Source organism: Siniperca chuatsi, linkage group LG13 (genome assembly GCF_020085105.1).
Source record: "Siniperca chuatsi isolate FFG_IHB_CAS linkage group LG13, ASM2008510v1, whole genome shotgun sequence".
In the NCBI taxonomy this organism is placed as follows: Eukaryota; Metazoa; Chordata; class Actinopteri; order Centrarchiformes; family Sinipercidae; genus Siniperca; species Siniperca chuatsi.
Genome location: NC_058054.1, coordinates 26,504,552 through 26,517,503, shown reverse-complemented (window position 1 = coordinate 26,517,503; position 12,952 = coordinate 26,504,552). Strand labels below are relative to the sequence as shown.

The 12,952-nt window shown below is 37.7% G+C and overlaps 1 protein-coding gene across 3 annotated transcripts in view; it reads right to left on the bottom strand.

Annotated features, from left to right (window-relative positions):
- The window catches only part of LOC122886425 (cadherin-6-like), a 100,382-nt gene that overhangs the window by 68,733 nt on the left and 18,697 nt on the right, over positions 1–12,952 (bottom strand). For 2 of the 3 annotated variants that reach the window (XM_044218617.1, XM_044218619.1), the window contains exon 1: positions 6,606–6,684. The exons of the other annotated variant lie outside the window; for it this stretch is intronic. The gene's annotated coding sequence lies outside the window, so the exon portion shown is untranslated. Of the gene's footprint in view, positions 1–6,605; positions 6,685–12,952 lie in introns of those variants that run through there. 3 annotated transcript variants of the gene reach the window in all.

Genomic DNA, 12,952 nt, shown 5'->3' with positions numbered 1-12,952 from the left:
CCTTCTCTCAGCACCCCCAACTGTGACTGACTTCCAGTGTCCCTGAACAGAGATGAAAAGGAAGTGAGTTGCTACTTCTATTATCAGCTCCGGAAAAACTATGTGTTTAATTCAGAATGTTATTGATTAAATTATATTTCTCCATAGGGAACAATCCCATACATAAATCTGATATATGACAAAACTACAAATAAATAATTCTTTTGATAAAAATTGTGTTTTTATTTCTCTAGACATTTTACACTGTTTATTAAAAAGGCATTAAGCAAGCAAAGCTTTATTTATATAGCACATTTCATTCCAGGTGGAAGCACAATGTGCTGCACAGAGCGTGAGCTACCCCCGAAGTTGCAGCCACAAAATATTGTAAAGATAAACCATTAGTCATAAGTAAGCACATTTAAAATAGACATGAATAATAATACATGCAAGTTTAAAAAACATTAAAAATGGGAATAGAAAATAAATAATTAAAAATAAAATAATTAAAACCATGAAACATTAAGAATAAAAGAGACTAAATTAAATAATTAAGACCAACAGTCTACCAATAAAATTAATAAGAGAGTAAAAAACCAATAAAACAAATAAGAATAAAATAAAAGTTAAAACCAGCACACCAGACTACTGAAAAGCACAGCTAAAAAGGAATGTTTTGAGTTTGGTTTTAAAAGATGATAGCGTTGGGGCACACCCAACATGATTGGGTAGGGAATTCCAGTGGCTTGGAGCATAAAAGCTAAAGGCAGTTTCATCAGTCTTCATGGAGACCCGGGGAATACCCACACGGCCTATTCCAGATGACCTGAGGGATCTAGCTGGTTCATAGCTCACGCCGCAGAGATATGTAGGGCCTTAAAAACAAGCTTTCAAATTTTAAAATCAATTCTAAAATCTGTGTTTTGTGTGAGTGTTACAGTAGTCTAGTCGACTGGAAATAAAAGCGTGAACGATTTATTTCAGCGTCCTCCTGGGATAAAAAGCTCCTTACGTTTGCAATATTTCTTTAATGATAAAATCCAGTTTTAACTATGCTGTTGATGTGGCTCTTGAAATTGAGGTCAGCGTCAAGGATGATGCTGAGGTTTCTGAGCTGTGTTATACTTTCCAGAGACAGTTGTGACAATTTAAAAGAGATTTCCTGTCTGTTAGCATTTGCTCTGATGGCCAGGATTTCTGTCTTGTCATTGTTTAAAAATTACTAGACATCCAGTCATAAATATCCTTGATACATTCTGATAGAGTGTCAATAGGGCTCAGATCATCGGGGGCCAAGGGAATATATAGTTGCATATCATCAGCATAATTATGGTAACATACATTGTGTTTCTTGATAAGCTGGCCAAGAGGCAGCAACTACAAATTAAATAATAATGGGCCTAAAACTGACCCCTGTGGAACACCACATGAGAAACAATTTCTTTTGGAGCTAAAATTCCCAAGAGAAACACTAAAATCACATCCTTTAAGGTATGATAAAAGTCCAGTGCTAACCCAGGCCAACCTACCTCTCAAGTCTCCCCATTAAAATATCATGATCAATAGTGTCAAATGCTGCACTTAGGTCCAACAATACTATTAGTAACCCTGACCAAGGCCGTTTCTATACTATGGTTGGGGCGAAATCCAGATTGGTAGAGATCCTGTACTTTGTTGGTTGCCAGGTGATTGATTAGCTGGTTGTGGACGACTTTTTAAATAAATGGGAGGTTAGAGATTAGTCTGAAGTTACTGATAATAAATGGATCTAGAGTGGGCTTCTTTAAAAGTGGCAACCACTGAAGATTCGAGTGAGCTAGGAAAAATATCAGATTGTAAAGTAAAAGAAGGTGGGGCTGGCATCAAGGGAATAAGTGGAACAGTTAAGACTCTGAACCACCGTTCCAAAATCCTCAGCACTGACTGATGCAAAATTTCTTAAAATAATAGTGGATTTAGAAGGAGGCAGGTTAGGAAGAGCACGAATGCTTTTGGGAATATTTGCCCTAATAGTCACTATTTTGTTCCTCCTCAGTTTTGATCCTCACACCTACAGGTGCTAATAAAATCACCTGGAATTGAAGTTCTGGAGTTATTTAAGTTTATCTACAGTAGAAAATAGAACCCTTTAATTGTGTGTATTACTGCTTATTATATTTTTAAAATATCCTTGCCTTGCTTTTCTAATTTCTGCATTATAACTGATTAAAATATTTCTGTAACTATCAAGATGCTCTAGAAGCTGGGTTTTACACCATTTACACTCAGCACTTCTGCAGTCCCCTTTCTTCCTCTATACAAATTCACCTGTTAGCCAAGGACTTTTACTTTTATCAGATAACACTTTGATTTTGACAGGAGCAATAACATCTATCACGAGTTTAGTACCTTGATTAAAAGCAATTATGTCATCACAGGATGACATGTTAGACGTTACAACATTGCAGAAGTTGACCCTTACAGGATCAAGATTGACTTCAAAATAGATGCAGTGATGGTATGATAAAGCAACATCGAGTGCTGACACAGAAAAGACATTAACTCCTTTGGACATAATTAAGTCCAAGGCATGGCCTTGGTTATGAGTGGGTCCAGTTACATGTTGAAAGAAACCATAGGCCTCCAGTAGGTTGTTTAACTCTCTATGCTAGTAGTCTTCAGTGTTATCATGGATATTAAAATCACCAGAAATGAATATAAAATCAAAATCTAAGGAAGTTCGGGACAAAAGGTAATTTAATTAATTGAATTACTAGTGTATTGAATTCATCAATACACTAGTAAGACAGGAGTTGTGGATTTCAATCTCAGTGCAAGATACTCAAAGGAAGTGAACTCACCAAAAGTGAGTTTCCTGCATAAAAACATGTCAGAGAAGAGTGCTGCCACACTTCCACCTCTCCTGTCAGATCTTAAAACATTTGAAAATTTAAATTTGGCGGTGTCTGTGTTTGGCCTCTGTCAGTGTAAAAGTACCACTAGAGTCCAGACAAGTTTCAGTTAAAAAACTGTCCAACTTGTGATCTGTAATTAGGGCACTAACCAGCGCAGCCTTTCCAGTTAAAGATCTTCCATTTAATAAAGCAAGTTTTAAAATTGTCTCATTCAGCCCAGTAGTTGCAGTCTGTGTGAGAGAGACATTAATCTGAGTTAGACTTTGATGGTTGGCTGACCTGTGTATAGTTTTCTGTGTAGTATAATGGGATCGCCTACCTTCAATAACTTGAATAGGCATGATGGGATGGAATAGGGATACAGTCTGTGGGTCACTGGGGTGGGGGATATTACTGGAGCAACCTACAGCACATAATAAGGACTGCAAATGGAGTACAATGTTTTCAGTCTGGTACCTCTGTGGTTTGGATGTAAGTCCAAAATTAAAGTCAAAAGTCAAAATTATTAATGAACCCAATTCCAGTGGCAATACAAAAGTAGCCAATGGTGAGCACTGAAGAGACGGCTAAAATTTTCACAACCTTTCCTCTGAGAGGGAATCAGGCTTGATAGAATACAGAGCTTTCCAAGGTTCTGAATAATATCACTTAGTGACTGTCCTGTTGTAGCTTTATTGACTGCTTAAGTCTGATATTGTTTGTGAATGAAATTTAGGCTTATCCTGTTCTTCATTTCCACCTCTCCTTCCTGACTGAGGTGGAAGTAAATATAACACCAAGAGAACAGAACTTTCAACGGAAAGTACCCATACAGATTTACAATTTGTTCGCAGGAAATAACATTTTAATACTGTTGTGAATTGGTTGTCTGTAGTCTGTAGTTATAAGGATTACAGAATGGCCTTACACCAGTGGTTAAGGTACAGTATATGTCAATATTCAACAACACAGGTCCTTCACTATACACAGAGTGAGCACATGTCCTTCCTCTCTCTTCTGCATGTATCATTTCAGGGAGACAAATTGTCTTGGCTTTCAATAAATGTTTCCCTCAAAAATCAGACTGACCACTGACTTAGTGGTTGTAGCCTCTGAAAAACACTTCCCAAAAACTGCCTCTGTGCACTTAAAAACTGCACTGGATCAATAAATCCATACGCATTCACGTTGAAGGATCTGGAAGGAACGCTTACACAGCTATTACGACACTGAAAGGAAATGTGCTTTTATCTTCCCCCACAGAGCTCTGTCAGTGCCTTGCTGCAACTAATATAAATAATCTTCTTTTTTTATCTGAGCTATTTTCCATACAAATGTAACCCATTTCGTTTTGTTGACACGGTATGGCATCACCTTGTTCACACCAGATCAATGTCACATTTTTAGGATTCAGAAAAACTTTTGGACAATAAAGAAGTGGAAGTGCTTCTTTGAGGCTGCTCATGAAGGGAAAACAGACATGATCATGAACCGACTGATTAAAATGACTAAGTAACTAATCAACTAATTAAGCTCATTGGGCCTTACAGAGCTTGCGTTGAAGGATAATCCACCACATCCGTTCACATTTTCAGCACTAGGGTGCAGCCCCGATATGCAACAGTGGTCTTCAACCATCAGCCGTCACAACATGATTGTGGTCAGCTTGGCTGAAGCAATGAAATTCCTATATCACAATGAAATCACCTTATTTCGATCAATTAAAGTATAGACGAAAATGACTCTCCTATCCTGTATTGTAAAGACATTAAATCTTCACATGAATGGATTGAACAAAACCATGACATTAAAACACATGCTCAGTAGTTCACCTAGTTAATGTTATTTAAGTAAGTTATTGATGTTGTTGAAGCCCTAAACTGATGAATCACAAAGCATTCACACTCATGTCTCTTGCCCTTCCTTGTCCTATCTTGCTCTATCTCTAATGTTCCCCCTCTCTCTCTGCCGGTACTGCATTAGTCCCATTAAGTTGATGCTTTATGAAAAGGCTTTAATTGAATCAGGTGAAGAACACACAGGAGACTGTTTGATTCTGGTTGGACGCCTTGGTTTTTAACAAGCCTCACCGCTCTATTATTGTGTAGTGAAAGAGGCTGGAGCTAGTGTAGTATGTGTTCTAGTGTGTATTTGAGTGTGCGTGAAGTCACCAAAATGCTCTTAAAGCACTGTTGTACTGGCCTAAATCCAAGCCCTCAAGAAGAAAGCACCAAAATCACAACAGATTAACTCTCACATCTGCTGATAATTAATTTTCAATTCAGTCCTTTTTGTTTATCAGTGTAATTCACCGATGACGAAAAATAGCCACCTAACAATAGATGCCTGCATCTGCAGTGCCTGAAAGGAAAGCCTTGACATACAGCTTTTGTGAAATGCTTTTATTATATTTTTCCATCATAAAACAGTTAGAGGGAAAATCTAAATTTCAACAGTTGACCATTGTAAAGGCCCTCACCACTGTTTTTGCACATTTAGGCCTAAAAATCACATATATTTTACATTACTGCAGACCATTTTTCAAAGCATACCAAAGTGTTTTAGAATTCTGAATGTATCCGTCTTTCAAGGCATCCAATGTTTTCAAATCATTAAGTATGGTATGAAAATCAACTTGAAAAGACTTTTTAGGTAGTAGTAGTGAGTTAGGTAATCCATCAGACTGTTGCTGTGACTGTTGCTATGCTATGATTCCACTTTTATCCAGAGAAGCATTTAAACATGTTGACAGGTGTCGCTATACCAACATCGATGGACATCTTGACAGTTATTTAAATCTATCAGCAGCTGATCTTGAGCACCATCTGCCCAAAGGGCTTATCTGTACAAATGCAGCCATTGGCAGTAACTGAATGTAAACAAAGATGACTGATACTATAGTGATTAGTCACGCTAAGATTACAGCAGGAAAGGCTAGTGGAGGAATGTTTAGATCATCTTTCTGGCAATGGACAATGGCAAGAAAGTTTCTAACAAAATAGTTTATTTATAGAGTTTTTAATAAGTAAATATTAGGTTAATTTATATCAAGTTAATTTTAAATCTAAAAGAATGTTAAAAAATGTATTGCTTGAATTATGTTGCACGACCCTTGAAGACTGCACGTTGACATGACCTGGCATTCAGAACAGTTGTGCGAATCAAGCGAGCCTTCCTGTGATGTGCGGTAAGCTAGCAAGTTAGCAAAATGTTTGGCCCATTACACTGTGATGTGATCTATGTTGATCTGCCAGCCAGCCCTGTCTAACAGTTGATTGAGCTGTCTTCCAATCTAACGTTATGAGGAGTTGTGGTGTGGAGGATTACTGAAAGGTAATGTTGGACACTTTCAAATGTATGGTTCCCTTTACAAGCATTTATTAATCACAACCATCTCATTAAACTTGATGAGTTCAAAAGTGTCAACAAATTGTGCTTTAGGTTTCTTAGTGGGCATTCAGACCTAAAATAGCCCTGTGCAGTGGCATGTCCAGACTTTTTTGAATGGGGTAGCCCAAGTAGGGCAATGACTCACGCAGGGGTGGCATGAAGTACATGTGTGTGCACACACGCACGCACACACACACACACACACACACACACATGTCGCCATTTCTCATATCTACTTTAATTACTAACATTACAGTATCTTACAGTTTCTTATATTCCTATGTGTTTTTATTAAAAATATAGACCCACCAATCACAACACAACAGTGGCACCATACAAGTGTAATATAAAGTTCCAACATACTCGTCAAACAGTTGGTTCGAACTAAGGTCCCGCCTCATTCAGGATAATGAAGTGGCACTCCCTGGACACACCCCTGGCCCTGCATCAAAACAATGTAGCGGGCTACGTTGGTGTATGCGTGTTGTGAAAACAATGCACAATGGTTTATAATACTCAGACAGGATTTTTCAACAACAGAAATTTGCACTTGCACATATTTGAATGGACAAGACAGCGCTTGCCTAATGACGTTGTATTGCATTGTCTTGTGACAAAAGTTAACCACATTCTACTTTTTTGCCAGACAACCCTGCGTTGTTTTGCCCGAGCTTGCTGTGTTGGCACCCCTGCTGCGCCAGCTGGCTGGCCTCAGTCAAATGAATAAGAGAGCTGCGTTTTTTTTTTTACGCAGGATTTTGTTTTGTAGTTTAGGAGTCAGACTAATTGCTGTTGCACTATGTTTAGGGAGAAAGATTCCAGCACAACTGCCATATTTTTGTGTATTGAGTGATGCATTTGTCCAGTCTGGTATAGGTAGTTATGGAGATGTCTGAGTAAAACAAGGAATTGACAATCGTAATTCTACAACCTACTTTAAATGACATCTGTCCTAAACAAATGCCTAATGAGCTTTTCCACAACCATGAGAAACGCAAAAATTGAGCTATCACAAAATACAGTGTCCTTATGATGAAATGGTGAGTTCCAGTTCAAGCATAGCACAGAAATGAACTAATAAGTCTATTCAATTATGTTAAGACTCTGCTGTACAATTAGAAATACAATCATCCATTCACAGCTGCAAGAAAGCATACATCACATACAAGGCTCTATAAGCTGTAGCCAACACAATACAGCTAGAATTCTGTGGCCTTTTCAACTAAACAGGCATATAACTAGGTGGCCTGTATGAGTTGACAGTAGTGAGACTGTTATTAAAGCAGTCAGGATTTATACAGCAGTCTTACCCAGTTTAGAACAGCAGCACAGGCCAACGTGATATTTCCTCTCCAACTCCCCTCCTTTGTCTTTACAAACAGTGATAAATGTTCATGACCTTCAGGTGACAATCACAGCGCCTCTCCTCCTCTGTCGCCTGCACCTCCTACTTCTGATGCATGGCTGTGTATGTATGTGTGTGTGTGTGTGTGTGTGTGTGTGTGTGTTGCCACCTTGCAGACAGCCACTGAGACCTCTGACAACTCCCAGAGGACCAATTAGAGGTGAAAAAGGAGAATGTCAGCCACCCAGCAGCTTGTGTGTGTGTGTGAGAGAGAGACAAGCACAAACCCAGCCACCCCTTTCCATCAGAATAGACCAGCCATCTGAAGGCAGCCAACAGCATCCACAACGCCTGTCCAGTTTTAACTCACACACACTCTCGCTGTCTCTCCCTCAGACAGTCCCTGGTCCTTGGGAGTGTGAAGTCTCATTATGAATAAACCATAAATGAGCTGCAGAAGCTGCACCTTGACTTTAGACACTCGACTACAAGTTTTTAAAGAGTGAACTTTTTCAGCAACTTTTTTTGTGATCCACATGACATCGCCATGAATCCTTCACTTTAATATAGACCAGACATTGGAGACACAAGTCATTTAGCTACTCAGTCAGTCAGGTGGTCAATACATGTATATCTTCCAAATCCACTTACCAGTCAGCCAGTCTGTCAGTCACTCATCTTGTTAGATATTCAGTCTGAGGGAAAATGCAGAAAGAACCCAGCCAGTTGGCTTAGTGTATGTGTGGGGTGTTTTGGTGTTTTGTTATTGTGACTGGCCAGTTTGTGGAGCTTCTCTTTGCTACTGTGTCTGAGTCGCAGGCATAATGGGTAGGCTCGCCCAGCAAGTCCCAGGCTAACTATCGGTCTTAAGCTAGGAACCTAACTCGCTATTCTCAGTACGCGTCTTTGCAACTTACTCCGCGCTCACGTGGGTCCCACGAAATATGACGACTACAGTAGCTTGGAAAATAACGATATGTGGCACTAAATAAGATGAATTTACTTTATCAGACCACACATGAGACAAGAATTAGGTTGGAAAAACGATGCATGCCGCCGGAGCGGAGTCTTTCTGGGAAGCAGGCCTCACTGATTACTGTACAAAAGCACACAACTTTTATAACTTTATTCACTGATTTTGGTGAAACTGGATCATATTTTATGGAGGGAATATTTTCTGGTTGTTCACTGACTGCTCTTCTTCAACTTTTGGTTATTTACGGAGTTTGCTGATGGACAGATGGCTTTAAAAATATGAATACATAAATAAAAAATAAATGAACAAATTGATAAATAATACGTAAAATTCAATGGGAAGGTAAATAAATAGGGGAATTAATGCAAATGTAAATAAATACAGAAGCAAATTAAACAAATATCAATTTGTGTCACATTTTATTCAATTCAATTATATTTATATAGCCCCAATTCATAACGGAAGTTATCTCATTGCACTTTTCCTTTAGAGCAGGTCTAGACCTTACTCTTTGTAACAATTCCTACAAAGAGTAAGCAATTTGGCAACAGTGGCAAGGAAAAACTTCCTTTTAAGAGGCAGTAACCTCGAGCAGAATGAGACTTTTATAAATTATTAAAGCCTACATTAATTTTAATACTATTTTTGGTGCATTTAATGGCATATTCATTTATTCAGTCATTTATTTATTTATTTTTGACTTTTGAAAAGCTAAACTAATCTAGATACTTGAAAGAGATTGCTAGCTGTGTGGATTTTGATACATTTTGTAGTAGATAAACTCTCTTCTCATTAACTCTAGTCTCAAATTCACAAGACACTGAGCTATAGTTTAAGATGGGTCAGCTCAGTTAACCTGAACAAACTGTTAGCTAGCTAACTAGCCAGCAGTCTCATTTAGCTAAGCAGGTGTTGTTAATTTACCATATAAATAGCCATTAATGATTTTTCGTGTGTAAATCAGATGTAGATGAAGACAATACTAGGCAGACAATCTGTGTAAAGCTAGCTAACATGGTTCCATAATATAAACACAAAATTGATCAGTAATGGCATAGTCACTGTTTAATTGATTGATTCCCAGTAAAAAACAGGACATTTACTTTGATTGTTTGGTTGAGACAGCAAAATCAAATGTTGAAATGTTATAAGCTGTTGACATTTATCCTTGCATATGAACTGATGACCTCCAATATAGCTGCCAAAGGGCACATTACATCACATCAAAGCCCTATTAGAAGTGAACCACTACTGCCCAAGGGAGATGCTACATGCCGTTTACTGATTTATTTATGGAGATATTGATTGCTAGTGATTGTTTCTCTTACATTGACATACAGCCACACAGCTATAGCAAAGCTGTTTTCATTTACTAACTGCTGATGGTGATTTTGGGCATATGCCCCTCATGCACCGCCTTATTTTTACAGCTAAAACTAGAAAAGAAGGAGAGAAAAAAACAACAGCATGTCACTGTTTTCCAGAGACACAAGACTGGTCAATTTCATACAAATACTGAAGAGTTGTAATTGATTAATTTTCTATGTTATTAGGAAACGACCAATTTCTACCTATGTGGGGTGAAGTCAGCCTTACAATGCTCAGCAAGATTGTCTTTTAGGACTTCAGGCAAAAACTGATTTTTGAAGAAAATAGCTTCTGTAAATGCTGATTCTGATAAATACAAATGAATGAGGTACATACTGGGCAAGTCACTGTTTTCTGAGCACTGCACCAGCTATGTCAGCTATTCAGCATTCCTTGTGTCCAGGTAGTCAGCTCGCCAACCAACCAGAAAGGCTTTTGTCTGGTTGTTACAAAGTTTGCAGACAGTATGTGGTCCGCAGGCCATCACACAGCATCCTGACTCTGTTCTCAATACTCCTGCTGTGATCAAGACTCTTACTATCACCCAGCTCTCTGATGCTTCAAAAAACAACAAAGAATACAAAATCAGCACATCAGTTCTTTCTTTTAAAAAATACAAGGTTTAATACACTATTGAGGACAGTGCAAAGTCCTACAGCAAAGACCTGCACCTCTCATGGGTCCACATTAGTTTGAGTAGCGTGGTCTCATGGCATTTTTTGAGAGAACAAAGAGGTTTCAAGTGAAAATAGCATGACAATGGTTCCACGAAACAGACAGAAATACATTTTCCAGCCCAGAATGTGTCTCCTTCACACTGTTTTGCCAAAGAGGCTCAACAAGAAAGTTACCCAAAAGTAAGATGTTATTTCCTAAACCTAACCCTAACTTATCTAACTAAATCTTAATCTAACCATTAGCTAACATTTTACATTATAAACACATGCTAATGCCATGCCAAATTGTTTCAATTATCACACACACACAGCAATGAAACCATTCCAGCAGTGCTTGAAAACTTACTTGGACAAGCCACAAAAATATTATATAAGATTTATGCTTTACTGGAAATACATTCAAACAGTATATTACACTTTTACAAAATTACAGACTTCAAGGATTAAGACTAAGTGGTTGGTTTGGCAAATATGCGCTGGCTAATTTCCTCACCTCCAATAAAGACCAGCACACAGTGGCTTCACTAAACTTTTCAATCGGATGCATCCAGATGGGACTATCTGAACTGCAGATGCAATTTAATTACCTGCTCTGTTCTTAAGGCTGTAATCCATAAACCATTTTGTTCACAAAAGGGACAGAATGCACTTATTTGTGGACCCTTTAAATCGGATTAGAATACATGATGGGGAACATCAATGTCTCATTTTACTAACTGTGACCTTTCCAATATTGTTAGGTAAGTTCAATAGTCAAATTTGAGAGCCTCCTTCATTGCTCATTTTGAAATGTGCAGGTGGCCGAGATGCATCTATGCAGCAGTTTGAGTTGCTTACAGCAAAATCCTATTATCATACAGCATAATTTCCAACTTTGGAAACACCTTTACATTACATTGTTTAAATTAGTTGGAAAAAACTAATGACTATGTTACGTGAAAGTGGTCGGTCCCACAGAAAATTACCACCCGACTCTGCAGCCTTACGGAGCCTTTTAATTTCTTTTATTGTTTTGGTCCACTCTCATCAATCATGTTTCCAGTTTACTATATTAGGGTGGGCTGGTAGAAATAATAGGTGGGCAACTTGGGGGGTAGGTAGCCCAGAGGTTAGAGAAACAGACTAGTAATCCGAAGGTTGCCAGTTCGAATGCCTGGACAGCTGGTACAAAAATCTGTCTAAATGACAGCTGGCAACCGGAAGGTTGTCAGAGTCAAGATCAGATGGATGCTCCTGCCATTGTGCCCTCAGGCCTCTCCAGCTTATGGCTGTGTGTTTGTGTATGGGGTGTTTGGATGGGTTAAAAGCAGAAGATTAATTTCCATGGGGATTAATAAAGTAGTATTCTGTTCTACTTTATTCTATTCTATTTTATAAAGAACAATTTGAAGCAGGGGAATTGGGAGGAAGTGAAGCAGCATTTCTAAGTTTGCTGCTACCCTATGATTTGAGTCAGTAGAGGGCAGATTGATTTACCCTAAAATAAAATATTCCTTCATCCAGATTTTAACATAATCATCTCCATTTCTTTTCATTGGATGAGCTTAGTTTTTAAATAAAATGAAACCTAATCCAGTGAGACTTCTCACCACAGGCTAATATTTACAAAAATATAAGGTAGTCTTATACAAACTCAAACTGAAAAGTGACAAAGAAAACAAAACCAAGCCTATACTCAATTCAAATTTATTCAATTTAACTATGTATATATAATCCTACAGGGCAAAATCAGAACAACATTTTATAATACTTGGTTTTTCTCCTTTTCCCCCCCTAACTTTTGTTAGATAGATATATGACTGATATGTTGTACTTATGGATTTTCAGGTTGCTGTTGGATGTACCTATCTGTCTATCAGTCTATCAATCGATCTATCTACATCAGTCTCCTGTTTCCCTTGGCAAAAATTCTAACAAATTCATCCATGTCTAAGGTATTTGTTATCAGTACATTAACACTTGAATTGTTTTGTTTGTCTTGCATTGTCAGTCACATTGAAACTGTATCAATACTAACTTGATTACTTTACTCATTTTATTTACTATATATATACATATATATATATACATATATATATATATATATATATATATATATATATATATATATATATATATATATATATATATATATATATATATATATATATATATATATAATTTTATTTTATTTTAAGTGTATTTAGTCCAAGTTTTTCCTTTGTTCAGTGTCAGTTTGTCATTTGCATTGGTACTTTACACGGGGTTTCCCATATGTTCAGGTTGGACTTCTCTTCTGGTCCTTTTTCTTTTTTTTACACCTTGCATGGATTTTTGGATTTTGTACCTTGCTTGCTCCTTGTCT